Raw genomic sequence first — 20,427 nt, 5'->3', positions numbered from 1 at the left:
GGTAATTCTTGCCATATTTCAAACTTTTTCATTATTAATATATCTGTTATGGTGACCCATGATTAGTGATCTTTGATGTTACTATTCTGATTGTTTTAGGGCACCACGAATGGTGCCCAGATAAGATGGTTTTAGGGCACCACGAATGGTGCCCAGATAAGATGGTGAACTTAATCAGTAAATGTTGTGTGCGTTCTGACTGCTCCACTGACCTGACCCTCCATTTCCCTATCTCTCTTCCTCTCCTCTGGCCTCCCTAGCCCCTAAAACACAACAATATTGAAATGAAGCCCATTAATAACCCTACAGTGGCCTCTAAGTGTTCAAGTGAAAGGAAGAGTCACACGTTTCACACTTTAAATCAAAAGCCAGAAACGATTAAGCTTAGCGAAGAAGGCTGAAAGCTAGGCCTGTTGTGCCAAACAGCCAATTAGTGTATTAAAAATAAAAGTTCTTGAGGGAAATTAAATGTGCTACTCCAGTAAATACACAGATGATAAGAAAGCAACACAACCTATTGCTGATAAGGAGAAAGTTTGAGTGGTCTGGATAGAAGATCAAATCAGCTACATTTCCTTAAACCAAAGCCTAATCCATAACGAGGCTCCAACTCTCTTTGATTAAATTCAGTGAGGCTGAGTAAGGTAAGGAAGCTGCAGAAAAGTTAGAAGCTAGCAGAGTTTGGTTCATGAAGTTTAAGGAAATAAGCCATCTCTGTAACCTAAAAATACAACATAAAGTAGCAAGTACTGATGTAGAAGCTGCAAGTTATCCAGAAGATCTTGCTAAGATAACTGATGAGGTGGCAACACTAAACAACAGGTTTTAAATGTAAACAAAACAGGTATCTACTGGGAGAAGATGCCATCTAGGACTTTCATGGCTAGAGAGGAGAAGTCAACACCTGGCTTCAAAACTTCAAAGGAAAGGATGACTCTCTTGTTAAGGGCTAAGGCAGCTGGTGACTTTAAGTTGAAACCAATGCTCATTGACAATTCCTAAAATTACAGGGCCCTTAAGAATTGTGCTAAATCTACTCTGCTGTGCTCTATAAATGGAACAATGAATCCTGGATAACAGCATGTCTGTTAACCATTATACTATGGTTTACTGAACATTTTAAGCCCTCTGTTGAGACCTACTGCTTAGAAAAAAATATTTATTTCAAAATATTATTGCTCATGGACAGGCACTTTGTCACCCAAGAGATGTGATGAAGACATACAAGGAGATTAATGCTGTTTTCATGCCTGCTAACACATTGATTCTGCAGCCCATGGATCAAGGAGTAATTTTGACTTTGAAGTCTTATTATTTAAGAAATACATCTTACAAAGCTATAGCTGCCATAGATAGTGATTTCTGTGATGAATCTGAGCAAAGTAAACTGAAAACCTTCTGGAAAGGATTCACCATCCTAGATGCCATTAAGAACATTCGTGATTCATGGGGGGAGGTCAAAATAGCAACATTAACAGAAGTTTGGAAGAAGTTGACTCCAACCCTCATAGATGTCTTTGAGGGGTTCGAGACTTCAGTGGAGGAAGAAACTGTAGATGTGTTGGAAATAGCAAGAGAACTAGAATTAGAAGTGAAGCCTGAATATGTGACTGAATTGCTGCAATCTCATGAGAAAACTTTAATATTAATATTTAGTAAACCATTCAAAGTAATGGCAAAACCACAATTACTTTTGCACTAAACTAATAGATGAGGAGTTGCTTCCTACGGATGAGCAAAGAAAGTGGTTTCTTGAGACGGAATCTACTTCTGGTGAAGATGCTATGAACATTGTGAAAATGACAACAAAGAATTTAGCATATGACACAAACTTAGTTGATAAAACAGTGGCAGGGTTTGAAAGGACTGACTCCAATTTTGAAAGAAGTTCTATTATGGGTAAAATGCTACCAAATACCATTGCAGGCTACAAAGAAATATTTTATGAAAGGAAGAGTCAATCAATGCAGAAAACTTCATGTTGCCTTATTTGAAGAAATTGCCATAGCCACCCCAAACTTCAGCAACCATCATTCTGGTCAGTCAGCAGCCATCCATTAAGGCAGAAAGATATGACTTGCTGAAGGATCAGATGATTGTTAGCATAATTTTTTTAGCAATAAAGTATTTTTAAATTAAGATATGTACATATTTTTTAGACATAATGCCATTGCACATTTAATAGACTACTGTGTAGTATAAACATAATTTTTATATGCACTGGGAAACCAAAACTTTGTGTGACTCACTTTATTGCAATATTTATTTTAATGCAGTGATCTGGAACCGAACCTGCAATGTTCTCTGAGGTATGCCTGTACACTGAAACAGTTTAAATGTTCTTGTTTATTTTCCTTTTTTCCTTCTTCATTTTTATTTTTTTTTTTGAGACGGAGTTTTGCTCTTGTTGCCCAGGCTGGAGTACAATGGCTCGATGTCGGCTCACCGCAACCTCCACCTCCTGGGTTTAAGCAATTCTTCTGCCTCAGCCTCCCGAGTAGCTGGGATTACAGGCATGCACCACCACACCCGGCTACTTTTGTGTTTTTAGTAGAGACAGGATTTCTCCATGTTGGTCAGGCTGGTCTCAAACTCCCGACCTCAGGTGATCTGACCGCCTTGGCCTCCCAAAGTGCTGGGATTACAAGCGTGAGCCACTGCGCCTGGCCCTTGTTTATTTTCTTATTGTCTGTTTCCCCCCAATAAAAACATGTTCACAGGCCAGTCTTTTGTTTTGTTCACTCCTGTATCTTCAGTACCTTAGAACAGTGCTTGGCACAGAGTGAGCCCTCAGTAACTATTTTTTTTGTTTGTTTTTTGAGACAGAGTTTCACTCTATCACCCAGGCTGGAATGCAATGGCGCGATCACCGCTCACTGCAACCTCCACCTCCCGGGTTCAAGCGATTCTCCTACCCCAGCCTCCCTAGTAGCTGAGATTACAGGCGCCCACCACCACACCCAGCTAATTTTTTTGTACTTTTAGTAGAGACGGGGTTTCGCCATGTTGGCCAGGCTGGTCTTGAACTCCTGACCTCATGCGATCCGTCCACCTTGGTCTCCCAAAGTGCTGGGATTACAGGCGTGAGCCACCGCACCCAGCCAGTAACTATTTATTAAACAAATCAAGTAATGGATTGTTATTATTATTATTATTATTATTATTTGAGATGAAGTCTTGCTCTTGTCCCCCAGGCTGGAGTGCAGTGGCACGATCTTGGCTCACTGCAACCTCGGCCTCCCGAGTTCAAGCGATTCTCCTGCCTCAGCCTCCTGAATAGCTGGGATTACAGACGCCTGCCACCAAGCCCGGCTAATTTTTGTAGTTTTAGTAGAGACAGAGTTTCACCATGTTGGCCAGGCTGGTCTAGAACTCCTGATCTCAGGTGATCCACCAGCCTTGGCCTCCCAAAGTGCTAGGATTATAGGCGTGAGCCACCGCGCCCAGCCCAAGTAATAGATTATTATGCCCTATGTAATCTAAATCAGATAAAGGGGAAGTGACATCAGGAGGATGTGAGAGACAAGGAGAAGGTGGTAAGGTCAGTGGATGAGAGGTTTTGGGTAGGGTAGGACTGGAGTGAGTTCGAATGACAGAAAGGGATTGGAGACTGTGATGCTTGGATTGAGCTAATGAAGGGTCTCTTTTTTCTACTTTATTGGCTACTTCATCTCAGTCTTCATTGCTGGTTTCTCCTCAACATTTAAAAAATTTAAAAAGTTTAAATGTAGAGATGGGGTCTCAAACCCCTGGGTTCAAGTGGCCCTCCTGCCTCAGCCTCCTGAGGGTCTGGGACTACAGGTGCACCTTTGTAGTGTACACCAGTGCACCTGGCTCCCATCAACATCTCAATCTCTAAAACTGGAGTGAAGTAATAAAAAAAAAAAGTCTGGGGCAGTGTTTTTCAAATTGAGAGACACAGCCCATTAGTGGATCATAAAATTAAGTTAGTGGGTTAAAACCAGCGTCTATAAAAATGAAATAGAATAGAATAGAATAGAAAATAGCAGAGCACATTGCATGCAGCAAGGATATGTATCATATCATAAAACTTTCATTTCAATTTTATATATGTAGATGTGGATTTTTTGTTTTTGTTTTTGTTTGTTTGTTTTGTTTTTTTGGAAATGGAGTCTTGCTCTGTCGTTCAGGCTGGAGTGCAGTGGCACGATCTCAGCTTACTGCAACCTCCGCTTCCCAGGTTCAAGCGATTCTCTTGCCTCAGCCTCCCGAGTAGCTGCGACTACAGGCACCCGCCACCACGCCCGGCTAATATTTTTGTATTTTTAGTAGAGACAGGGTTTCACTGTGTTAGCCAGGATGGTCTCGATCTCCTGACCTCGTGATCCACCCACCTCAGCCTCCTAAAGTGCTAGGATTATAGGCATGAACCACCGTGCCCAGCCAGATGTGTGTATTTCTATATGGCGCCTGTGTGTACTGAGTCACACATATGGTTGGGTCATGGACAAACAAGTTTGAAAGCCTCTGGCCACAGGAGTGAGTGAGGAGGTCAAAAAATCGAGAGGCCAGGTCATTGGAAAGATTTTATCGTAAATCCTGAAATTACCAAGACTTTCTAGGGGTAGTGCTCAAATACAGAAATTTTACCGGGCATGAAAATCTTCAAGACATGTCCCAGTGAATCTGTAGATGGTTGCAACGGCCGGTGCTTAGTCCTTCCTCCAAGATCTCTAATTCTACCCTTTCCTGCCCATTCCTGGACTTTGGCCTGCTGCTGGCTCTTTCCTCACTAGTGCACCCCAAACTGCCTTAGTAGCCTGAGCAACCCGCCTCCAACACTCTGGGTCCAGCCCCAGTGCCGAGTTTCCTCATTCGTACCTCCTGCTGTCTCCAAGGGCACCTCGTGATCATAGCAGCATAATGACAAGGCTGGCCATCATTTACTGGGTCTCTCCATATGCTTTGTTTGGTAGGAATTGCCCCTCATTTTATTTAATTAATTTATTTATTTTTTGAGATGGAGTTTCGCTCTTGTCGCCCAGGCTGGAGTGCAATGGCACAATCTTGGCTCACTGCAACCTCCGCCTCCCAGGTTCAAGTGATTCTCCTGCCTCAGCCTCCCAAGAAGCTGTGATTACAGGTGCCTGCCACCATGCCTGGCTAATTTTGTATTTTTAGTAGAGTCGGGGTTTCACCATGGGGTCAGGCTGGTCTCGAACTCCTGACCTCAAGTGATCCACCCGCCTTGGCTTCCCAGTGCTGGGATTACAGGCGTGAGCCACTGTGCCCAGCCTGCCCTTCATTTTATAGAGGAGAGCCAGGAGTTTAGAGGTTAAGTGATTTGTCCAAGATCACTCAGTAAGTGGCAGAGCCAGGGTTTGAGCTCAAGTCTGTCTCCCTCCCTACAAGGCCTTTGCAATGTACCCCACAGCCTCCCTCACCAGTTATCTGAGTCACTCTTGCAGACCATTCTCACAGCATGAAATTCAGATTTCACACTTTGATAACAGCTACGAATCACTCCATTTCATGAAGAGTGGGGTTCTCACAGAGTTGAAAATGTTAAAATTCTTTTTTTTTTTTCCCCCAAGATGGAGTCTTGCTCTGTCGCCCAGGCTGGAGTGTAGTGACACGATCTCAGCCCACTGCAACCTCCACCTCCTGGGTTCAAGCAATTCTCCTGCCTCAGCCTCCCGAATTAGCTGGGATTATGCCCAGCTAATTTTTGTATTTTCTTAGTAGAGACGGGGTTTCACCACGTTGGCCAGACTGGTCTCGAATTCTTGACCACATGATCTGCCTGCCTCGGCCTCCCAAAGTGTTGGGATCATGGGCATGAGCCACTGTACCTGGCCTGAAAATGTTAAAATTCTTGAATGGCTACTGTCCACACTGCATGTCAACCCTGCCCCCAGAGCTGTGTTGGGGACATAGAGAGAAAGTGAAGACCTGAAGACCCAGCTCCTGGCCTCAGGAGATTACAACCAGAGTACTGGAGACCTTAGAGATTAGACGGGTTATCTGCATTTCACAAATACCAGCACGGAGGCCTGCGTCACAAAGCAGGAAAGAACAGACGTCTTGGAGCACGAAGTAAGAATCACCTTGTTGCAATTATTTATTGACTCCTGGGTCACTCCCCATCATTTCTTGAAGGTTTTAGTGTCTGGTAAAATATCACTCTCTCTCCAACCCTCTCCCTATAAAATCTTCAAAATACAGATCTCCTGCCCAGCAGTTTATACCTTTCACAGGTTGAGATGATGAAAGGACAATGTGGGGGATAGATGAGTCTGGCTCTCAGTGTTAGGGCCACTAAATTGCTGTGTCCCACTTGACTCTGGGTGTCTGGAGGCCACGTGCTCCAGGTGAGGCAGGACCCTCCCAACCCTGGGCGTTGGGGAATGAGTACTGCTTTGCCTGACCTGCCGTGGTAATTCCTCCCACCCTACTTGCCTGGTTTAAGAATGGGCATGTGATCATATCTGGCCAACAGGATGTAAGATGTCTTCTGCGGGAATTCTTTTCTTTCATATTCTTTTCTTTTTTTTGAGAGGGAGTCTCACTCTGTTGCCCAGGCTGGAGTGCAGTGGCGTGATCTCAGCTCACTGCAACCTTTGCCTCCCAGGTTCAAGCCATTCTCCTGCCTCAGCCTCCGAAAATGCTGGGATTACAGGAATGAGCCACCGCGCCCGGCTCATGTTCTTAAAAAAGAGACACACTGAAGGAATATTTTCTCTTCCAGCTTTTAGACATAGATATCATGATGACATGAAGCCTTGAGTTGTGGTAGCCACCTTGTGTCTTTGAAAGGATAAACACAAAGTCAAAAACCGATGTGCTAAGGATGGTCAACCATGGAACTCCCCCTCCTCGGACCTTCCTGTATGTGACAGAAGTTCCTTATTGCTCAAAAATGTTTGGGTTGGGTGCGGTGGCTCATGCCAGTAATCCCAGCACTTTGGAAGGCCCAGATGGGTGGATCACTTGAGCCCAAGAGTTCAAGACGAGCCTGGGCAACACGGTGAAACTGTCTCTACAAAAAAATACCCATACACAAGAAAAGTACCCGGGCTTGGTGGGACACGCCTGTAGTCCCAGCTACTCAGGAGGGTGAAGTGGGAGGATCGCTTGAGCCTGGGAGTAGGAGGCTGCAGTGAGCTGTGATTTCGCCACTGCACTCCAGCCTGAGTGACAGAGCAAGACCGTGTCTCAAAAAAAAGTTTGACTTTGGGCTTCTGATGCTTGTCACCCAAAACATCCTCATGTAACGTGCAGCATCAGATGGCCATAGAAGGCCAAGCAAAGTAGCAATGGGTTGCAATGAGGGGTGCAATGCCGGCTGCTGGAGCAGACAAGCCCAGGATTCCTAGTGTTTAGTACAAGATATCCTGACCGGGCGCGGTGGCTCACGCCTGTAATCCCAGCACTTTGGGAGGCTGAGGCGGGTGGATCACGAGGTCAGGAGATCAAGACCATCCTGGCTAACATGGTGAAACCCTATCTCTACTAAAAATACAAAAAATTAGCCAGGCGTGGTGGCAGGTGCCTGTAGTCCCAGCTACTCGGGAGGCTGAGGCAGGAGAATGGCTTGAACCCAGGAGGTGGAGGTTGCAGTGAGCCGAGACTGTGCCATTGCATTCCAGACTGGGTGACAGCACGAGACTCCATCTCAAAAAAAAAATAGATACCCCTCCCTGCGTCCCCGCCAGTGCACAAGCAGTCTTGCTGAGGTGCCTTTCCTAAGGCCATTCAGGGATCCGAGATCATTTCTTCCTTCCTCTAGATTCCTCCATTGATCTGTTAGAGGAGAAAGAGCCGAGAAGACACACCTGCTTCTGTGCTGGAAGTTACGCTCACCACTTCCACTTTTATTCCACCAGCAAGAAGTGGTCCCATCATCCCTTGCAGATGCAGGGAGACTGGCTGGGCAGCCCCTTCCAGCACTGACTGCACCCTCCATAAAGGGGGCAGGGCCTCTGACGATCAGCAGGAGGTCTCTGCCACAAGGTCTGATGATGGGTTGAGGAGGCTCTGAGCTGGGCCTTGGAGGGAAGGAAGGACCTCATGAGGAAGAGAGGGAGGGACTCTAGGTGGGTGGTGGTGGGCACAGTATGTGTTAAGGTAAAGAGCTGATTCAGGCCTGGCGCAGTGGCTCACGCATGTAATCCCAGCACTTTGAGAGGCTGAGGCGGGTGGATCACCTGAAGTCAGGAGTTCAAGACCAGCCTGGCCAACGTGGCGAAACCCCGTCTCTACTAAAAATACAAAAATTAGCCAGATGTCATGGCAGGTGCCTGTAATTCCAGCTACTTGGGAGGCTGAGGCACAAGAATTGCTTGAACCTGGGAGGCGGAGGTTTCAATAAGTCGAGATCGCGCCACCGCACTCCAGCCTGGGTTACAGGGCGAGACTCTATCTCAAAAAAAAAAAAGCTGATTCAAAGGAGATCCAGTTGGGGTAGGGTCTGCATTTGGTGTGAAGAGGTCTATAAATTTGGGTAGAAAGAGAAGACCCAAATATAGGGGCCCTGTGTGTCTGAGTCAATCTACCCTTGTCACGTGTTCCCTGGAGTTAACTTGGAACCGTTGTGCAAGACGGGCTCTATCTGGGTCCCCACCTGTAAAGCATCAGGGATGAGGATGAATCCCACGATTTACCAATGGCTTGGGTAAAAGAAGACCTTTTATTTGTTTCCGAGGAGGTGGAGTAAGAGAAGGGAAAATTTACAGGTCCAGCAAGGGTCGGCAAGACAGAGTTGGCATGTTCCAGAGAAGGGACCCTGGCATTTATTTGCAGGGCAAATATGAAAGTAGCCTTATTAAGGGAAGGACCCACAGACTGCTTGGGGCCAGGCAGTCTGGATTTAAGTGCTAACTGGTGACAGCTGCCGGAACAAGCCCAGGCCCTGGAGACTCCCGGACCAGGGAATGCTGCAATTCCCTGTTAAGCTACTAGTTGTGGGAAGCTGAGCTTGGGGTGGCTCCTCCCACTCAGAGAAGGGGAATCCTGGATCCCAATGAGCTCTCCGTGCATGCAACCCAGCTCAGAGTCACTTTCGGACAACCCTGCTCCTGGCACAACTGGAACCCGAGGATTTTGTAATCTTTTGGTGAGGTGGAGTTCAACACTCTTACATTTCAGTCAATAGGATTCCATAGGAAAAATGCCGTGTATTTTGTGTTTCCTATGTGCCTTGCATGTTGTATTTGCACCTGGTAGGTGGAACAAGCAGGGTTGGTGGGTTGCGATCTTAAAGCACCTTTCTTCTGTCTCACGTTTTTCCTAAATTGTGGTCAGTGGGGGTCGTTGTTCCCTGGCTCAAGATAGATATGTGACCAGTCTCAGACTTTCTTGATCCCTTTTAGGGAGAAGTCCCATAGTGACTTCAAGCTGCAAAACACAGTCTTAATTCTAGAATGATGATGCTCAATTGTAGGTAACTGTCAAAGATTCCGATTCAAGTTATGACAGCTTTCCCTCTGCTGGGAGAAGCCAGGCTGTGGGGAAGAGGAGGTGGCCAGCTTTTCCTTTCTTGCTTGCTCACCTCAGGAAAGTTTTAAGAGTCACCTCTCCACAGCCCCCAGAGTCACCAGCAACAGCTGGGACATGCCCCCTCCTCAAGGTCTGAGCCCCAACTCTGCAGAGCCCCTCCTCTGGGCTTCTAGAATCTGATAATCCCATCTCTTCCTTCTGTCCCGCAGCCCTAGGGCTGCCAGCTGTTTTCCCTGGCTATGATTTCTGCATTACTTCTTTGTTCTCTTAGTGGTTTTTCAATACTTGCTTAACCAGTTTCCTATATTAAATTCTCTCTGATGAATTACCTGTTTTGGATTCTGTTTTCTTGGCTAGACTGTGTTTATACATTGGTTATTCAACAATTTCCAACCTACTACAATTGTAAGGAGATATAAATTATACTAGATATAATAGCTAGCTCTTATTATAGAGAAAATGATGAAACATTTGCTTGTGTCAGCCAGGGCTGAAAACATACTCCTCTCCTTGGGAGAGAGAGATTTGAAATAACTGAAGTGCTATTACCCTCCTCCTCTGTATTTGCTTTAAACCCAGAGAGTGGTCAAGATGTCATTCGTGACCAAACGCCTATTACACCTTCCAACACTTTGGTATCTGCAGGAGGATCTGGGAACATGGGAGGTGATGGGGGACTCCGTGCTGGTCCAGAAGGAAATGAAGGGCAGCCTGATATAAAATGGTGGTGGCCACTGAATTTGGGTCTAGGTTTTTCTAGGTCTGGCTGGGGCAGGGTGCATGGCAGAAGAGTTAGAAGTTCCCCTGAGTCTCTTTCAACATCAGGGGATTGTGATGGAGAGGTATCCATGCCAATGAGGGCTCCCGGAGAAGCTAGAGATAAAGTGTTGCTGATTCCAGCACTGATAGGGACTTGAACTCCTATGTGCTTTCCATCTCCAAGAGCTTAGAGAAATGTGGGTCTCCAAGCAAATACTCAGGAAACCAGCTCTCTTGTTTCCAAGAGATTCAGGGGATTCCTAACTTTAATTTGCTGAATACTGTCTTTGCATTTCATCTTCATTCTCCTGCTCATTTTCTTCATTACTGATAACTCTTTTAAGAAAAGATTAAGAAAAGTGGATCAGGGTCGAGTGCAGTGGCTTATATCTACAATCCCAGCACTTTGGGCTGAGGTGGGTGGATCACTTGAGGTCAGGAGTTCGAGACAAGCCTGGTCAACATGGCAAAACCGTGTCTCTACTAAAAATACAAAAAATTAGCCGGGCGTAGTGGCGCATGACTGTAATCCCAGCTACTCAGGAGACTGAGGCAGGAGAATTGCTTGAACCCGGGAGGCAGAGGTTGTGGTGAGCCAAGATTGTGCCACTGCACTCCAGGGTGACAGAGTGAGACTCCATCTCAAATAAATAAATAAATAAATAAAAATTTTAAAAAATGTTGGGATTACAGGTGTGAGCCACTGTGCCTGGCTCTAATGCTTCTTAACCTTAACTGACTTTCTTTTATGTGCTCCACATTTTTGGTCAGAAGCTTCAGAAATGTCATCAGTTTTAGTGCAGTCTTAAAGCTGTGACTTTACCATAAACCTTAATCAAAGTTGTGTCATCTCATGTCAGCATCGTGACTCTGGCCCGCATCCCACTGAGCAACCCCAACTCCTCATGGGAGTTCATGGAAGCCACGGCCACCCAGCACTGCCACAGCAAGAAGGCTCAGGAGGTGCATAACTGATCTGCAGATGAACCCAGCACCTACTCAGGTATATGATCTCTACTGTCTCTTTTTTTTTTTTTTTTTTTTTTTTCTGGGACAGAGTCTCACTCTGTTGCCCAGGCTGGAGTGTAGTGGTATAATCTCAGCTCACCACAACTTCCACCTCCTGGGTTCAAGTGATTCTCCTGCCTCAGCCTCCCAAGTAGCTGGGACTACAGGCACCCACCATCATGCCCAGATAATTTTGTGTATTTTTAGTAGAGACAGGGTTTCACCATATTAGCCAGGATGGTCTCGATCTCCTGACCTCGTGATCCACCCGCCTTGGCCTCCCAAAGTGCTGGGATTACAGGCGTGAGCCACCACTCCTGGCCCTGGCCTGATATGTTTTATTAGCTCCAATTTATATGAGGAAACTGAGGCCGAAGACACGCTAGTCAAGTGTCTGAGACATAAGTTGTACATAGGTCTATTTCCCATGTCTCTGTGCTTTCTACTGTAACCATGCTCTTCTCCAGGCTGGCTGGAGCTTTGTGGTCCCCGGCATCAGTGACCCTTTTCTTTGGCCCTGTTTCTCCATATGTTAAGAATAGAGAATGATCCCCATGCCTCCCCAGCTCCCAGTGTGGTACAGAGGATCAGTTGTTCAGCCCAAACTATGCTGAGGTCTATGAGCACCGCTGCCTGTCCTTGCCGGGTGTGTTAGCCTCGCTGGGTCACACACTGCCTTGCTTGGCCAGGTCAGCTCTGGGTCCTCGGCTCCTTGCAGAGTAGTGGAGATTCTATACTGGAATAAGAGCTGATCCTGACCAGGCATGGTGGCTCACGCCTGTAATCCTAGCACTTTGGGAGGCCGAGGCGGGTGGATTACCTGAGCTCAGGAGTTTGAGACCAGCCTGGGGAACACGGTGAAAACCTGTCTCTACTAAAAATACAAAAAATTAGACGGGTGTGGTGGCAGGCGCCTGTAATCTCAGCTGCTCAGGAGGCTGAGGCAGGAGAATGGCTTGAACCTAGGAGGCAGAGGTTGCAGTGAGCTGAGATCATGCTACTGCACTCCAGCCTGGGCGACAGAGCAAGACTCCGTCTGAAAAAAAAAAAAAAATTGCTGATCCTGCCTGCATTTCCACAGTGGAAGCAGATGGTTTGGGGAAATCTAATTTAAAAGGAAAGAAATCAAATTAGCTCTCCAGGGGTCTGATGGCCAAGGCTTGAGTGAAGACAATTACATTAGATGCTGAGGCCTCACCAAGACGGCCTAAAGACTGAAGGTGGGTAGGGTGGAAGCCACCCCGGGGTCCCTTATCCCTGGGTGGGTTCAAATCATGGCTGAAGGGGACAGGAGAGAGCTCAGATTGGTGGAATAAAGTCCTTAGACTCTAATGATGCCTGGCTTGGGAATGGTGAACCTGCAGCTGACTCTGCCACTTGACTTTCTATGGCTCACAGACCCTCTTGGTAACCTCTCTTTCTCAAAAAGCCCCACACACAGTCTTACCTCTTTTGGATTGTGGTCAATTTAAGGAGAATGATTAAGAAAAACAGCTCTCATCAGGTACTGTTTGACAAGAATGTCAGGGCTATTTACTCTGAGACACCAAAGCCCCTTGGGGTATCAAAACTACCATGTGGGGCCGGCGCAGTGGCTCATGCCTGTAATCCCAGCACTTTGGGAGGCCGAGGCAGGTGGATCATGAGGTCAGGAGATCAAGGCCATCCTGGCTAACATGGTGAAACCTCATCTCTACTAAAAATACAAAAAATTAGCCAGGCGTGGTGGCAGGCATCTGTAGTCCCAGCTACTCTGGAGGCTGAGGCAGGAGAATGGCGTGAACCCGGGAGGCGGAGCCTGCAGTGAGCCGAGATAGCGCCACTGCACTCCAGCCTGGGCAACAGAGCGAGACTCTGAGACTCCGTCTGAAAACAAAAACAAAAACAAAAAACAGGCCGGGTGCGGTGGCTCACACTTGTAATCCCAGCACTTTGGGAGGCCAAGGTAGGCGGATCACCTGAGGTCAGGAGTTCAAGACCAACCTGACCAACATGGAGAAACCCCGTATCTATTAAAAATACAAAATTAGCTGAGTGTGGTGACAGATGCCTGTAATCCCAGCTACTCCAGAGGCTGAGGCAGGAGAATCGCTTGAACCCGGGAGATGGAGGTTGCGACGAGCCGAGATCCTGCCATTGCACTCCAGCCTGGGCAACAAGAGCGAAACTCTATCTCAAAACAAACAAACAAACAAACACTACCTTGTGAGCTCAGCCAGAATGGCCATCCCAGGCAGTCCTTGAGCCTGTCAGCTTGAACCAGAAAGGTGTCCCAGGGTGTTGGGAACAAGCCGTCCAAAATCTGGCCATAAACTGTCCCCAAAACTGGCCATAAACAAAATCTCTGCAGCACTGTGACATGTTCATGATGGCCATAACGCCCATGCTGGAAGGTTGTGGGTTTACCAGAATAAGGGCAAGGAACACCTGGCCTGCCCAGGGTGGAAAACCACTTAAAGGCATTCTTACACCACAAACAATAGCATGAGCGATCTGTGCCTTAAGGACATGCTCCTGCTGCAGATAAATAGCCCAACCTATTCCTTTAATTCGGCCCATCCCTTGGTTTCCCATAAGGGATACTTTTAGTTAATTTAATATCTATAGAAACAATGCTAATGACTGGCTTGCTGTTAATAAATACGTGGGTAAATCTCTGTTCGTGGCTGTCAGCTCTGAAGGCTGTGAGACCCCTGATTTCCCACTTCACACCTCTATATTTCTGTGTATGTGTCTTTAATTCCTCTAGTGCTACTGGGTTAGGGTCTCCCCGACCGAGCTGGTCTCGGCACCAGGGCGTTCTTTCTGCCTACATTTTTGTGCTTGGAAGGTTGTGGAGCATCCCGAACATCAGTGCTGTTCCCTGGCCACAGGCAATTGGACCAGGGATTGGTAGTGTTCTGCCAAGGGGTGCCAATAAGGCTGCGTCTTATTGGTTGGAAACAAACTACCTACTTAGATCCTTCCTGCTAAAGGAGCTTGCCTGTGAGATGCAAAGAGAAGTGGAGATGCTGGGGCAGATGCCATATGCAGGACTCCCATGAACTACTGTCTCGGGTCTCTGCAGAATTCAGCTTAGAAAGTGCAGAAACTCCTGAGTGGTGGTATAGCTGTTGAGATGATGAATATCCTTCCACCAAGCTCATTTAAGGCTTTGAATGCTCTCTTCCTTGCATCTTAAAGAGCCCAACCATGGCATCAAATATTAAAAAAAAAAAGCAACAATTTCAGAGATAAAATATTATTTTGAAATATTTTGGGGTTGCCCATAAAAATGTTCACTGTTCATATTACTTAATTTTTACTAGCGGTCCTTCCCTCACGCCCACCCCGTAAATGAATATAGAGGGGGGGAGAGCTGCTTTTCCTGGGTATTTGCTTGCAGACCCACATTTTTATAAGCTCCTAGAGATGGAGGGCATCAAGTTCCCATGGATGCAGGAATCAGCAACATCTTCTCTGTAGCTTTTCCTGGAGTCCCCTCTATGTCCTGGGGCCCTCCACTCATGGGGAGCCTTTTCTCTGCTGGACAGCCCTGGTTTAAAGGGGTTTCCTTTATGTTCAGCCAAAATCTTACCGGAGAGTTCTGCCCAACAGTTCTCATTCTGGCCTCTGGGACAACATACATTCTGGTTCATCTTACAGCCCTTAAGATATTTGAAAACGAAGACAGTTGTGTTGTTGGATGACCCCTCCCCCAGGCTACAATCCCCTGGTGCTTCACTCTCCTCTTGGGTGACAAGGTTTTTAGGCAGGCCGCCTACCCTCCTAAAAAAGTTCTGTCCTTTCCAGGTCTCTGTAGATGGTCACCTTTCTTCTTGAGGAATCGCCCCAGAACAGAGCACCATATTCCCCTAGGGCTGACTATCACATCTGTGGCTCAGTTGTCTCCATCTGGACACTTCTCTGGATGCATCCTCTCTTCAGTTTTGGCTTCTATTAAGTTTGTGGTAAGCTAAATTTCCACATCTTTTTCAAATGAAATTTTTTCTTCATCCTGCATTTATGTAATGGGTTCTTCCACTCAAAAGATGTTCCAGGATGTCCCTGTCAAGTTTCCTCCTGTGATATTAATCCTGGAAGGCAGCACTGTGCGAAATATGCAGTGAAACTGGGAGAAAGATAGTCCTGGATTCAAACCTGTATCCAGCCTATTAACTATACGATATTGGGGCAAATATTTAACTTCTCTCAACCCTATGTTTTCTCCAAATGTGAAATGGAATATAATACCTTTAACTCACTTGTCATTTTCCAAACTTCACTATAGACTGAAAAGAAATCTACATGCTCATATTTTCCGTCTCCCTTATAGCTATGAGTAGCCATGTGACAGATTTCTAGTCAATGATATACAAATGTGAGTTGACTTCCAGCTTGCCAGGGGAAGCTTTTGCATTTGAGATAGAAGAGATCATTGCGGCTAGTAGTTGTTCTTTTTTTTTTTTGGAGATAGAGTCTCACTCAGTAGCCCAGGCTGGAGTGCGGTGGCATGATCTCGGCTCACTGCAAGCTCTGCCTCTTAGGTTCATGCCATTCTCCTGCCTCAGCCTCCCAAGTAGCTGGGACTATAGGCGGCCGCCACTACGCCCGGCTAATTTTTTTGTATTTTTATTAGAGACAGGGTTTCACCATGTTGGCCAGGATGGTCTCGATCTCCTGACTTCGTGATCCGCCTGCCTTGGCCTCCCAAAGTGCCGGGATTACAGGCATGAGCCACCGCGCCCGGCCTTAGCAGTCGTTCTTCCCCTACCTCTACCTGTGAATGTAGAAATGGCTGGAGCCGCAGCAGCTACCTTATGACCGTGGGATACAAGCCAAGAGAATCACAGAGATGCCATCTTCCACACAGCAGAGCTGCTAAATCAACACTTCTAATTCCCTCCAGACTTAACATATGAGAATTCGGCTGTTACCCAACCAGCCAAATGTATGCTTGCCCAGCTAACTTAAAGTGCTGTGGTAAGGACGAAAGGCTGCTAAACATATTGTATGGATTGCTTGATTTTGTTTACTTATTCCTGTTGAGATATATCCTTTGGGTGTCATATTCTATTATTCCATTCTCTGAGATCTCTTTGAACTATATACGTCTGTTACTCAAAGTACTGGGTATTTCTCAGAGCCTTGTGAAATATGCATATAATAATACAGTATTTAGTAAAAGTCTTTTTTTTCCTTTTTGAGACTGAGTCTCACTGTCGCCAGGCTACAGTGCAGTGGCGCGATCTCAGCTCACTGCAACCTCCGACTCCCTGGTTTTAAGCGATTCTCCTGCCTCAGCCTCCTGAGTAGCTGGGATTACAGACACGCACCACCACGCTCAGGTAATTTTTGTATTTTTAATAGAGATGGGGTTTCACCATGTTGGCCAGGATGGTCTCCATCTCCTGACCTCATGATCCGCTCGCCTCGGCCTCCCAAAGTGCTGGGATTACAGGCATGAGCCACCGTGCCCTGCCTGTTTTTTTGTTTTGTTTTGTTTTGTTTTGTTTTTGAGACAGAGTCTCACTCTGTTGCCCACGCTGGAGTACAGTGGTGGTGCGATCTTGGCTCCTTGCAACCTCCACCTCCCGGGTACAAGTGATTCTCCTGCCTCAGCCTCCCGAGTAGCTGGGATTACAGGTGCCTGCCACTATGCCTGGCTAATTTTTTGTATTTTTAGTAGAGATGGGGTTTCACTATGTTGGCCAGGCTGGTCTTGAACTCCTGACCTCAAGTGATCCACCCACCTCAGCCTCCCAAAGTGCTGGGATTACAGGCGTGAGCCACTGCGCCCGGCCGTATTTAGTAGTATTCCAAGTTATCATTTAAAACATTGACCAGGAAAGAACATGGCAGGACTGCACAGGCCACTGGTAGAGACCTCTCCCCCTTGTATGGTTGTGTTCACCCAACCACGATATGCCTAATTGTGCTGGAATTCCACCCATACCACTCCAACTTGTGCCCAAGAAGCTTATGAGATATCCTGGCCTATCTGTCAGTGAAACAATTCCCTGTACACCTGGAGGACTCTAGGAAATGATAGCATCATGGAATGAGCCCCTGGGTCTATGTGGAGTCTTGGCCCCACCCTTGGCCACTCAACTCCCTCTGGAGGACGTGGTTTTGGAGAGTAGGGCCTTGGGAGGAGAGTCCAGGGGGTTTATGGATATTAAAGCACTTTCAGTCCTTGAGGGCACTGGGTAAAGTAATAGCCTTTTACTAAATCCAGCTGCTTTGATTCAAATTTGTTGCCCCTGGGCTGCTTTTCACAGTTGAGCCAAGAGGCCAACACCTCCATACAGCTGCTTCTCTTACGCTCAAGGAGATTCTTTCTGGACCCAAAGCAGTTGTTGCTTTTGGCAGTGTCTGTTGCCTTTTTGTGACCTAAAACTTCCTAAAGGCCTTTGCTCCAAGGCCCTTCAGGACCCGAGAGCAGCAGGCCGTCCTGATTCTCCCTAAACTGCAGAGCTACACCTGGCCCTGTCCGCCAAGAGTCAAGGGAGGCTCGTTTCGGCCTGATTGTGGACAGCCAGCTCCTTTTGGGATGTCTGCCAGCTTTCAATGATCCCTTGTCTTCTGGCGCTGGGCCCAATCAGCAGGTCACAGAGGGTGGCTGAGTGTTTACTCCACGCACCCCTCCCTGCCCGCTGCTAGCTGAAGGGACAGAGGTAGACATTTGACTCAAACTGGGTCAAATTTTTCTCTCCTAAAACTTCAAGTGGGGCTAATGGAGGTTGCCTCTGTGTAAGCTTGGGAGCTGGGGGGCAGCCGGTCGGGAAGCGGCTGAGTAACAAAGTTGGTCTCCTCGAAGAGCAAAATATAGTAGCGCAGAAATGGAGAGCTATAGGAGTTCTCGGTCCATGTTTCTGGAATCTTCCTAAGGCTCAACCATTTTCATTCTTGGGTTAATTGCTCACTTTTGCTTAAGCTAGCCCATTTGTCCTTACATTATTAACAACAAACAGAATGGCAGGATATAGATAGCCCCAGGTGTTCCGGGATTTAAGTAGCCGCAGTCTGTTCCACGCTAACCTACCCTTCAGCAAAGCTGCAGCATGGAATGTGCTTGTAGCCTCTGAGACCTGCTTTCTCTAGAAGGAGCTGGAGGCTACACGCAGGGGTCTCCTCCATTCCTATATAAAATGAATGGTTGGCCAGGCGTGGTGGCTCACGCCTGTAATCCCAGCACTTTGGGAGGCCAAGGCGGGTGGATCACCTGAGGTCAGGAGTTCAAGACCAGCCTGGCCAACATGGCAAAACCCTTCTCTACTAAAAATACAAAAAGTAGCTGGGCATAGTGGTGGGTGCCTGTAGTCCGAGCTACTCGGGAGGCTGAGGCACGAGAATGGCTTGACCCTGGGAGGCGGAGGTTGCAGTGAGCCGAGATTGTGCCACTGCACTCCAGCCTGGGAGACAAAGCGAGACGACATCTCCCAAAAATAATAAAATAAAATAAAATAAAATAAAATAAAATAAAATAAAATAAAATAAATGGTTGACCTGTTACTTCCACAACGGGAACAGTCGTCAGCCGTCAGATTAATAAGGGACCTAGGGCCACAGAGCAGCAAGGACACTCAACAATGCCAAACCAGCTATTTTTGTGTGTGTGTTTAGTAAAATATAATATACAATTTACCACTTTGACCCTTGTTTTGTTCCTTTTTTGAGACAGCGTCTTGCTCTGTTGCTTCGGCTGGAGTGCAGTGGTGAGATCCTGGTTCACTGCAGCCCTGACCTCCCAGGCTCAGGTGATCCTCCCAACTCAGCATCCCAAGTAACTGGGACCACAGGTGTGCACCACCATGCCCAGCCAGTTTTTTTTGTTGTAGAGTTGCAGTCTCACTATGTTGCCCAGGTTGGTCTTGGACTGGGCTCAAGCAATCCTCCCACCTCAACCTCCCAAAGTGCTGGGATTACAGGTGTGAGCCGCTGTGCTCAGCCCATTTTAACAATTTTTAAGCACTAAGTATATTCACAAAGTTTTGCAACAATCACCACCATCTATTTCCAGAACTTCTTCATTATCCCAAACAGAAACTCTGTACTCATTATACCGTAACTCCCTATTTTCCCTTCTCCCTAGCCTCTGGTTACTTTTAATCTACTTTCTTTATAAATTTACCAATTCTAGGTACCTCCTATCAAGGGAATTGTAGAATATTTGTTCTTTTGTGTCTGGCTTATTTCAATGAACATAACATACTCAAGATTCATCCATGTTGCAGCATTTAAGGTGGAATTCTAGCCCATCATATGGATAGGCCACGTGTTGTTTATCCATTTATCTGTTGAAGGACATTCGAGTTTGCACATTTTGGCTGTTATGAATAATGCTGCTATCAACTTTGGTGTTCTGATGTTTGAACGTAATGGCATTCAGGGACATTCTGATCCTTCTTTCCTGGTTTTCTTTTTGTAGTGTTAAGGAGGAACCCAAATGGAATCAAGGAGTGGAGCATAAAAATCGGTTTCTTATGCCTCTGCACTTCACCTTTCTCCTGTTCATCCCACTCTGCCATCATTGCCTGCTTGCCTCCGAATTGCCCACGACAGTGCAGTCTGGGCACGGACCACACCTCCCATGCAGCGGTGGCTTTGTGATCTGTCCACCTGGGTAAGCTGAACCGCACTTCCCAGAATTCCCTTCCCGTGTGTTTCCGGTTAGAGTGGAGCACAGAGGAGAAACTTGTGGAAGGTTTGGAGGTGGGAAGTGAAGCAGCAGTCATTTTACAGCTCACACGAATTGTGGCTTCTCTGCTGGCTCACCTCAGCAGAGGCAGGAACTGACACGGGGCCAGGTGCCACCGGTGGCTCATGCCTGTAATCCCAGCACTTTGAGAGGCCAAGGCAGGTGGATTGCTTGAGACCGGGAGTTCAAGACCAGCCTGGGCAACATGGCAAAACCCTTCTCTACAAAAAATACAAACATTAGCCAGGTGTGGTGGCTCATGCCTGTAGTCCCAGCTACTTGGGAGGCTGAGGTGGGAGGATTTGCTTGAGACCAGGAAGGTCAAGGCTGCAGGGAGCTGAGATTGGGCCATGACACTCCATCCTGGGCAACAGAGTGAGACCCTGTCTCAAAAAAACAAAAAAGAACTGACACAGACGGATGTGTCTGCCTTCAAGGGCTCCTGCTTGGGCTTGTCCTCCCTTACTTTACATCCGTCTGTCCTTCCCGATTGTCTGCAGAGCCTGCTTAAGCAGCCCCAG

General features: G+C 46.9%; 1 long non-coding RNA gene across 2 annotated transcripts in view; it reads left to right on the top strand.

The window, feature by feature from the left end:
• Window positions 1–20,427, top strand: part of LOC107967418 (uncharacterized) — a 58,242-nt gene that overhangs the window by 35,035 nt on the left and 2,780 nt on the right. Inside the window, exons 3-6 of one of the 2 annotated variants that reach the window (XR_008538424.2) lie at window positions 11,079–11,221; window positions 15,019–15,176; window positions 16,414–16,553; window positions 19,637–19,831. This is a non-coding gene — a long non-coding RNA (uncharacterized LOC107967418). The remainder of the gene's footprint in view (window positions 1–11,078; window positions 11,222–15,018; window positions 15,177–16,413; window positions 16,554–19,636; window positions 19,832–20,427) is intronic. The other variant, XR_008538425.2, reaches the window with a different exon arrangement.

Source organism: Pan troglodytes, chromosome 10 (assembly GCF_028858775.2).
Source record: "Pan troglodytes isolate AG18354 chromosome 10, NHGRI_mPanTro3-v2.0_pri, whole genome shotgun sequence".
In the NCBI taxonomy this organism is placed as follows: domain Eukaryota; kingdom Metazoa; phylum Chordata; class Mammalia; order Primates; family Hominidae; genus Pan; species Pan troglodytes.
The sequence above is the reverse complement of the archived record's forward strand: the minus strand, read 5'-3'. Positions and strand labels throughout refer to the sequence as shown.